Below are 10000 nucleotides of genomic sequence, written 5' to 3' on the forward strand. Positions count from 1 at the left end.
CAACGAACAGTCTCTGGGATTGTAAAATACTGCATTGGTCATAACAAGCTTCCTCACACTACAGAGGGCTGTGAGACTGGTAGCTGGAGCACTGTGTGGATAGCTAATCTCCACAACATGGCTCCACTGAATCACAGTCAAAACACAGCGACGTTTTGGTGTGTTTTATGCATGAAAACACTGTGTCTTAGCGTAGACGGGATAAATCTCCTTTTCATTTCTCCTTTTTTTTTTTTTGTTGTACATGTCTTTGCTACTATTTAGACAAACTCTTTTAGCCAGGAAGGTTGGATAGCTCCAGGGATGGGAATAAGACTCCTATTGCAAAGCAGTTGCATCCATTTCAGGTTTTACCACGAGCTTGAGTGTGTGTGGGCAACAAGCTCAGGTGTGTCTTATTAAACTCACAGGAAAACCAGGAATGGATCAAACTGCTCTGCAACGGGAGTCTTATTTTCATCCCTGCACCTCTGCACTATAACAATTATTTAAGAGCACCCATTTTTGGAAAGGGTACCATTCCAACAGCAATAATCTGCCAGGAGATTTATAAAGGCAATTTTCTGAGCAGGCAGAGCTAAAGACAGCTGGCTTGTCCTGGTAATTATAAGGCTGTTGACACTCTGACAAGTCAGAACTTGGAACCTGGATCTGAGGAATGCAGACCGTCCATTCTAGAGAAATTAGCTGGAGCCTGTCACTGGCTTCTCGCTGTAAAAGGCTGAGTGAAAGGGAGGGGAGACCCAACGCTGTGGGCGGCTTTGTCTGGGGGCAGAGGAACCCAGCATCAAGATTACACACACAGCTATGGCCAAAAGTTTAGCATCACCTAGAATTTCACGAGACAAAAAAAAAAACTATATGAACATAATTTAGATATTTTATTTAAATCACATAATCAAATAAATTACAAAATGATATCACAAAAAAAATGGAAGCCATACGTGTTCGATTTCAAAATGTCACATTTTTCAATGGTTGTTCGTGAAGTATATGGGAAAATTCGACTTGTTTGATGCCTGGTTTAAAAAAAAAATTAAAAAATTAAAAAACCAAAACGCGCTGTCGTTTTTTTTTGTTTTTTTTTGGTCATTGCTAGCATTTCTGCGAGGAGACAGTTTCATTCCCTGGAGGCAAAAGTCCTGGCTGAGAGAGTTAGCAATCCAGCCAGTGCTGATAATCTCACCGGCCAGCTCATCCCAGACACTTCCCACTGCAGCTGGTTCATTGGTTAATGGCTTGACCAATTACCTGCCCTGTATGAATGAGGCTCTGTGCTCAGGAGCTCAGCGTGCGTTTCAGTGCGCAGAGAACAGAGTAGGGGCGGCAAAGTCTCTAGAGCTATGGTGACAAGGCGTGTTTTACAGCTTGTGGTTGTCAACTTTTTAAACTAAAATAAATAAATACGTGTGCTGAGAACAGCACTCAACAATATAAACTTTATAATATAATCCTTTTCCCTCAATCCAGCCTACTTGACCTGTTACAGCTTTTCTTGTTTTTTTTTTTTCAATCCTCTTGACTAAGATGCTTGCAAATATTCAGAGAGGTTCTAAAAGCAATTTCTCAAATACAGTCCCGCCTCTCATATCCGATCCTGTTAGTACGATCCCCTCTATTAACCGATGGACATGTGTCAATCACACAGGCTCCTATCAACTGAACTGTACTGATGTTAACTGATCACAATGCACATTTCATTGGACGTCTGAAACAGTGAATTCCGCTCTCAGCGGGACAGAACGGACTCAGCTACAGATATAAAAAAAGAAAAGCGTTTTGGGAATTCAGCCTCCCTTTTTACATGCTGCCACTTCATGTAATTGGCCAGTTTAACCGCGTCCAGTAAAAGAAGACAAGGAATTAATAGAACTACTGTGGTGTTAACCAGCAGGAAAAACATGTTTTGTTGTTTCAGACTCGCAGGCAAAAAAAAAAAGGTGTCGATTTAATTTGGCACAGGCAGAGGAAGAACAAGAACTGTTTGGAATGCCGTTTTATTATAGTGCTTTGTTTTGCAATGATTGTACTGCACTTAAATGTTTATAGACACACTCATAGTGTACCTGGCGTTGTTCACTTATAAAGCCCTGATGTTAATAAAACAACTACAATGCAGTAGAACGACTCCCTCAGAGATCTGATATTTTTACATAACTGATAGACGCCGGAACCAATTAAATCAGATATGACAGTTTCCACTGTACTGTGTGTTCTTGTTAAAATAAACACTGGCCTGTTTTCTCTCTGCAACGCTCGTAGCTGACTGATCTCAGAACTTTGTCAAATTGGGTCTTAAAGGATCCCAGTGATTCTGTCTCAACAACATGACTAGGCAACCCATTCCAACCCCTCACCACTCTCTGTGTGAAGAAGAGTCTCCTTCAGCAACATGACTAGGCAACCCATTCCATCCCCTCACCACTCTCTGTGTGAAGAAGAGTCTCCTTCAGCAACATGACTAGGTAACCCATTCCATCCCCTCACCACTCTCTGTGTGAAGAAGAGTCTCCTTCAGCAACATGACTAGGTAACCCATTCCATCCCCTCACCACTCTCTGTGTGAAGAAGAGTCTCCTTCAGCAACATGACTAGGTAACCCATTCCATCCCCTCACCACTCTCTGTGTGAAGAAGAGTCTCCTTCAGCAACATGACTAGGTAACCCATTCCATCCCCTCACCACTCTCTGTGTGAAGAAGAGTCCCTTCACAACATGACTAGGTAACCCATTCCATCCCCTCACCACTCTCTGTGTGAAGAAGAGTCTCCTTCAGCAACATGACTAGGTAACCCATTCCATCCCCTCACCACTCTCTGTGTGAAGAAGAGTCTCCTTCAGCAACATGACTAGGTAACCCATTCCATCCCCTCACCACTCTCTGTGTGAAGAAGAGTCTCCTTCAACAACATGACTAGGTAACCCATTCCATCCCCTCACCACTCTCTGTGTGAAGAAGAGTCTCCTTCAGCAACATGACTAGGTAACCCATTCCATCCCCTCACCACTCTCTGTGTGAAGAAGAGTCTCCTTCAGCAACATGACTAGGTAACCCATTCCATCCCCTCACCACTCTCTGTGTGAAGAAGAGTCTCCTTCAGCAACATGACTAGGTAACCCATTCCATCCCCTCATCCCCCTCACCACTCTCTGTGTGAAGAAGAGTCTCCTTCAACAACATGACTAGGTAACCCATTCCATCCCCTCACCACTCTCTGTGTGAAGAAGAGTCTCCTTCAGCAACATGACTAGGTAACCCATTCCATCCCCTCACCACTCTCTGTGTGAAGAAGAGTCTCTCCTTCAGCAACATGACTAGGTAACCCATTCCATCCCCTCACCACTCTCTGTGTGAAGAAGAGTCCCTCAGCAACATGACTAGGTAACCCATTCCATCCCCTCACCACTCTCTGTGTGAAGAAGAGTCTCCTTCAGCAACATGACTAGGTAACCCATTCCATCCCCTCACCACTCTCTGTGTGAAGAAGAGTCTCCTTCAGCAACATGACTAGGTAACCCATTCCATCCCCTCACCACTCTCTGTGTGAAGGAGAGCCTCCTGCAGTCTGGCCCATGGCTGAAAAGCAGACCCAACTAGTCTGAATCGAGCTAAAATCAGAATTAATCACAGGCGCACAGCCGCTGTACAAACCTCAACATTGTAACTGTGTGATGACTGTGGAAACCAACCAGTGGCACTGGAACAATTTTGAAAGTGGGGGTGCTGAAAGCCATTGAACAAAACTGTAACCCCTGTATATGATGAGAGCCATGCAAAGCCATTGGGGACTACCGCACCCCCAGCGCCCCTAGTTCCAGCACCCCTAGTTCCAGCCCCCTTGTTCCCAGCTGTCTCTGTATGTTTCATTCAAATGAGTCATCGTGTTTTTTTGCAAAATGCAATTAAAAAAACCAAAAACAAACAAACAAAACACACAGAAACACACACAACAAAGAGTGGATCAAGCATTTTTTGGTATGGCAGAGAACATCAGTAAATATTTTCCAAAAAATGAAATTATGATTTCGCGTTTCACTTCCACCAAATATCGCACTGCGTCATTAAATTTAAGGTCCAATTTTTAATACATTATTATTATTATTATTATTATTATTATTATTATTATTATTAATAATAATAATAATAATAATAATAATAATTACAGCATGTACTTTATCATTATCTCTGTTCCTCAGCTGTCCTGTCTCTCCTTACATATTCATGTTTTTCTCCACCTTCCCTTAAACTTTAAACTATGGATAAAACAAAGAAACAATATTAACTCTCAGAACAGTCTTGCCTAATGACGTAACAGTGTGGTTCTGGGGAAGCCCTTGCCACACATTTACCTGAGGGGTCGGTACTCTGTATAATTAGAGCGCTGACATAATCATGACGTGATGACCCGGTGCGCACTGCACCTGCTGTGGGTGGCGGGTCCCTGCGCCCTGGCTGGGGCGCTCCTTGCACGGGTACTGAAGCCAAGTTAAGCCGTTTCACAAGTGCAGTTCCCCCACTGGGAGTACACGTAGCCGCCTGTGCTGCATCACCCAGACACGACATGTCAAGAATCGCAATCCGTGCACCTACCTCGTTTGACTTTTCCATAGCTTCTTAAAAAGTTGCCGGCGAGTCCCATAAGAACTGGGGGGCTGGTGGGGGGTCACCTATGTTCCATTCACAGGTCGGCTCCGTACAATTCAAAAGACTGTCTCCCCAACCGCGTGGCCAGCTCCGTTTCCCCAAATCTTCCTTGCTCTGTCGCCCACAGAGTGATTCACACTTTACTCACTCTTTCAATTGCGTCTGTTTTTTTTTCCCTTCCTCTCTCGCCTGCTTGCTCCCTCAGTCAAGGTTTTCCCTGTAAAGTTTTTCTTTATCAGTGCGCATGCGTCTGCTGTTCATGTTGGGAGTCATTCCCCTGTACGGACTGGGTGGTAGTGGCGACGCTATCCTGTTTATTTCCAAAGAAAATAACTCATCTTAAGTGTTTCTGGTAGTCAAGGCGTAATTGGATAACGCCCAGGGGTTGCTGCTGCCAAATTATAATATTAAGTATTTCAACATGTACATAAACGCACGCACAGGAATTTGCGAATGGAAATTAAAAATGGAAAAGTTTACCGTCAACAAACGCACCTCGAGTGGAAGTTCTGGACTCCTGTCGTTGTGGCATTGTTCCTCCAAACATTGCGTTCTGGACGCGTTATATAACAGCATGCACTTCAGCCTGGTGTCCGTGGTGATAATGAACAGGCTATGGGACGCAAATGGACAGATTTGCTAAGCTTTTGCTTCTAAATAAAACAAAAACTATCTATCTATCTATCTATATTGAAATTGGAGATCTATCTAAAAGACTAGGAGTTTTTGTTGACTCAGAAATGTCTTCATCTAGGCAATGTGGGGAAGCTATAAAAAAGGCTAACAAGATGCTCTATCTACATTGTGAAAAGTGTCTGAATTTAAATCAAGGGAAGTAATGTTAAAACTGTACAATGCACTATCTAGACCTCATCTTGAATATTGTGTCAGTTCTGGTCACCTCGCTATAAAAAAGATATTGCTGCTCTAGAAAGAGTGCAAAGAAGAGCGACCAGAATTATTCCGGGCTTAAAAGGCATGTCATATGCAGACTATAAAAGAATTGAATCTGTTCAGTCTTGAACAAAGAAGACTACGTGGCGACCTAATTCATCTTAGAAAAAGGGGCATTCTAACAGATCTAGGAGATCATCTTTCTAGAGAATCTGAGGGTCTGGAATCAACTCCCCAGTAATGTTGTTGAAGCTGACACCCTGGGATCTATCAAGAAGCTGCTTGATGAGATTCTATCAATAAGCTACTAACAACCAAACGAGCAAGATGGGCCTAATGGCCTCCTCTCGTTTGTAAACTTTCTTATGTTCTCTGTCTATATCTGTCTATCTCTATATCTATCTATCTATTTATCTAACTACCTATCCATCCATCTATCTCTATCTATCTATCTCAATCTATCTATCTGTCTCTGTCTCTCTTTCTCTGTCTCTATCTCTCTTACTCTCTCTCTCTTTCTTTTTTTTTTAGGAGAGGAGTGGACAACATCTGAACTCGCTGTAGAATATGAGACTGCCTGCCACAGTCTGAGAGGCAACCGCTAACCTGCACTGCAAACCTGTCTACATTTTGTGTGTGTGTTTGTGTGTTTCATACATTGTCATTGCTTTAGCAAAACATGTTTATTCTTGCCCTGCCAATAAAGCTTATCGGACTGAATTGCGTTGAGAGAGAAATACTTCATGAAGAAAAATCCTTGATAAACTGCAAACGCACGGCTGCAACAATTATTAAAATAGCGAGTTTTCTGTTTATCAATTACTTTTCTGCTTCGTGTTTATATAAAGACGAGCATATATATTTGGAACCGCTTTTCCGTACTGCATATATAATATTTTATATATATATTATATCGCACGAATTGCTATATATATAGTATATATATATATTATTAGCGATTCCACATTCGACATTCAACATTCAAAGATAATGGCATTTGAAACGACTTCCACTTTAACCTTTTAGAAAAACAACTTGAACAGGTCCGTCAGGAGAAAGACCTCGGTGTTATAAGAGACTGATCACTGGTGTGAGCAACCGCACAGTACAGGAGAGCAATCAAACAAGCAAGCTGACAAAGTGACCCGTAACCAATGCTTAAGCGCAGCCCGGAAACCAGGACCAGCGCACACAGCTCATACACGGAGAGAGTAACAAGTTCATAAGCTCAGGAATGGGTGTGTTTGCAGCTTCTCTCCACAAGATGGCAGTAGAGCCTACGGGAAATTGCTTACTGTGCGTGAGCAGTAAACCCAACTAAATACAATATTTCTTCTTCTTTTTTTTTTTAATGCATTGTGCACCAGCCCCGTTTTTTGGTCTGTTGGAAATGCCCAACTCGAAGGTCGCTGTACCGCTGGATCGCACTTACCCTGGATCGCCGGCTCCGGAGCTCTCTATACGCGTAATTGTTTCTGGACTAGACTTATTTGAATAGTTCAAATTTATCAGTGCAAACAATTGTTTACCTTTGTGTTGAAAACAAATCACAATAAAAACCTAGCATGGCCAAACAATATATATTTTATGCCCTCTTTGACGTATTTTCCTGTTTTAAGCCATGCTCTGCTTTACTACCCATTCTCCACACCGAGACCTGAATGAACCTGCTTGCAGAGGGAGGGGAGGGTATTGGTGGAACAGCACGGTTCTTTACTACCCATTCTCCACACCGAGACCTGAATGAACCTGCTTGCAGAGGGAGGGGAGGGTATTGGTGGAACAGCACGGTTCTTTACTACCCATTCTCCACACCGAGACCTGAATGAACCTGCTTGCAGAGGGAGGGGAGGGTATTGGTGGAACAGCACGGTTCTTTACTACCCATTCTCCACACCGAGACCTGAATGAACCTGCTTGCAGAGGGAGGGGAGGGTATTGGTGGAACAGCACGGTGCTTTAGTACCCATTCACCACACTGACAGAACCTGCTTGCAGAGGGAGGGGAGGGTATCACTGGAACAGCACAGTGCTCTCGGAGAATGCGGTTCAGAATGGGGCGGGGATCGGGAGAGGGGATACACGTTATTAAAGCAAAGACGATCGACACCGAGGTCATTTTTGATCACTGTCTTTATTTCAATAGCATTGCAGATTGATTGAAATAAAACGACCAGGCAATAGCAGAAGACAGTACTAGAAGCAGGCTGACCCAATGTGGGGCAGGTCCATTCAAAACGGTTTGTTTTTCTGTTCTTCAAAGCGCTGAATAAATAACATGAAATAAAAGAGACAATCTGAGGAACAAACCTGCCCTTGAATCTGCCCCCCCCCAAAAAAAAAGAAAATAAATAGTCAGTCTATATATATATATATACATAGTGTACCAGGAATTCATTAGTGTTTATTATAAACACACACAACTGGGTGAAAATAGGGGCACTCAATGAATTTCACAATTTTCCAGGTAAATATCAGCGATGACACTGGAGGACGGTATTTTCGTCCATCTTTTCAGTACAGCTCCTGTGCCAGTCCTTCAAACCGAGCTACACACCGGGGTGCAAACAACGACAAAAAACCTGCCATGTGTTGCACACCCTTTTGCATGCAGTAAATGTGCCGTTTATTCGTGGATTCATTTCACATGGAAATACTTAATACATTGGCAAACTACTAGAAAACAACATTTATCATTGAATTTATTTAGTGTTTCGTAATTCCGCACTTCTCTTTTAAAAGTTGGGGGTAATTAATTATATTATTAGCTAAAGAAAGCCCCTTTTTCATGTGTATTGACTCTTATGTTGGCCCATTTGTGAAATATTGCAAATTTGTTCTACTTTGCATATTTTAACGCGAGCACCAATCATATCTTTACATATTCATCCGAAAATGCTAAACAACGTATTGACGTTGTCTGAACCTGCACCTAATTGACACTGTTTTGGCAGGTGTTGCAATTTTTTTTTTGTCCAGCAGCTGTGCATCAGCACTCGCCTCCCCTTTTAAACAAAATATATGTTTCCAATTACTGAACCAAACCCTTCACTGAAATTGTTCTAAATTCAAGTTCTAAAATGTTAAGTTGAAATCCGCAACTGTTTTTAAAAGCTGAGAAGTAAAAAGGTCTGATTAAGTTCAGTGAGGGGTCTGGTTCAGTAATTGAGACCTCGGCTGGAATGGAAGCCAGCAGACACAGCAGAGGGGGCCCCGGGACCGACCCGGGCCGGGGTTGGAAGCCAGCAGACACAGCAGAGGGGGTCCCGGGACCGGGGTTGAGAAGCCAGCAGACACAGCAGAGGGGGCCCCGGGACCGGGGTTGAGAAGCCAGCAGACACAGCAGAGGGGGTCCCGGGACCGGGGTTGAGAAGCCAGCAGACACAGCAGAGGGGGCCCCGGGACCGGGGTTGAGAAGCCAGCAGACACAGCAGAGGGGGTCCCGGGACCGGGGTTGAGAAGCCAGCAGACACAGCAGAGGGGGTCCCGGGACCGGGGTTGGGAAGCCAGCAGACACAGCAGAGGGGGGTCCCGGGACCGGGGTTGAGAAGCCAGCAGACACAGCACCGGGGTTTGAGAAGCCAGCAGACACAGCAGAGGGGGTCCCGGGACCGGGGTTTGAGAAGCCAGCAGACACAGCAGAGGGGGTCCCGGGACCGGGGTTTGAGAAGCCAGCAGACACAGCAGAGGGGGTCCCGGGACCGGGGTTTGAGAAGCCAGCAGACACAGCAGAGGGGGTCCCGGGACCGGGGTTTGAGAAGCCAGCAGACACAGCAGAGGGGGTCCCGGGACCGGGGTTGAGAAGCCAGCAGACACAGCAGAGGGGGTCCCGGGACCGGGGTTGAGAAGCCAGCAGACACAGCAGAGGGGGTCCCGGGACCGGGGTTTGAGAAGCCAGCAGACACAGCAGAGGGGGTCCCGGGACCGGGGTTGAGAAGCCAGCAGACACAGCCGGGGGGTCCCGGGACCGGTTGAGAAGCCAGCAGCACACAGCAGAGGGGGGGGTCCCGGGACCGGGGTTGAGAAGCCAGCAGACACAGCAGAGGGGGCCCCGGGACCGGGGTTGAGAAGCCAGCAGACACAGCAGAGGGGGTCCCGGGACCGGGGTTGAGAAGCCAGCAGACACAGCAGAGGGGGTCCCGGGACCGGGGTTTGAGAAGCCAGCAGACACAGCAGAGGGGGTCCCGGGACCGGGGTTTGAGAAGCCAGCAGACACAGCAGAGGGGGCCCCGGGACCGGGGTTGAGAAGCCAGCAGACACAGCAGAGGGGGTCCCGGGACCGGGGTTGAGAAGCCAGCAGACACAGCAGAGGGGGCCCCGGGGCCGGGGTTGAGAAGCCAGCAGACACAGCAGAAGGGGGCCCCGGGACCGGGGTTGAGAAGCCAGCAGACACAGCAGAGGGGGTCCCGGGACCGGGGTTGAGAAGCCAGCAGACAGCAGAGCAGAGGGGGCCCCGGGACC

The sequence above is a fragment of the Polyodon spathula genome, chromosome 47 (genome assembly GCF_017654505.1).
Source record: "Polyodon spathula isolate WHYD16114869_AA chromosome 47, ASM1765450v1, whole genome shotgun sequence".
In the NCBI taxonomy this organism is placed as follows: Eukaryota; Metazoa; Chordata; class Actinopteri; order Acipenseriformes; family Polyodontidae; genus Polyodon; species Polyodon spathula.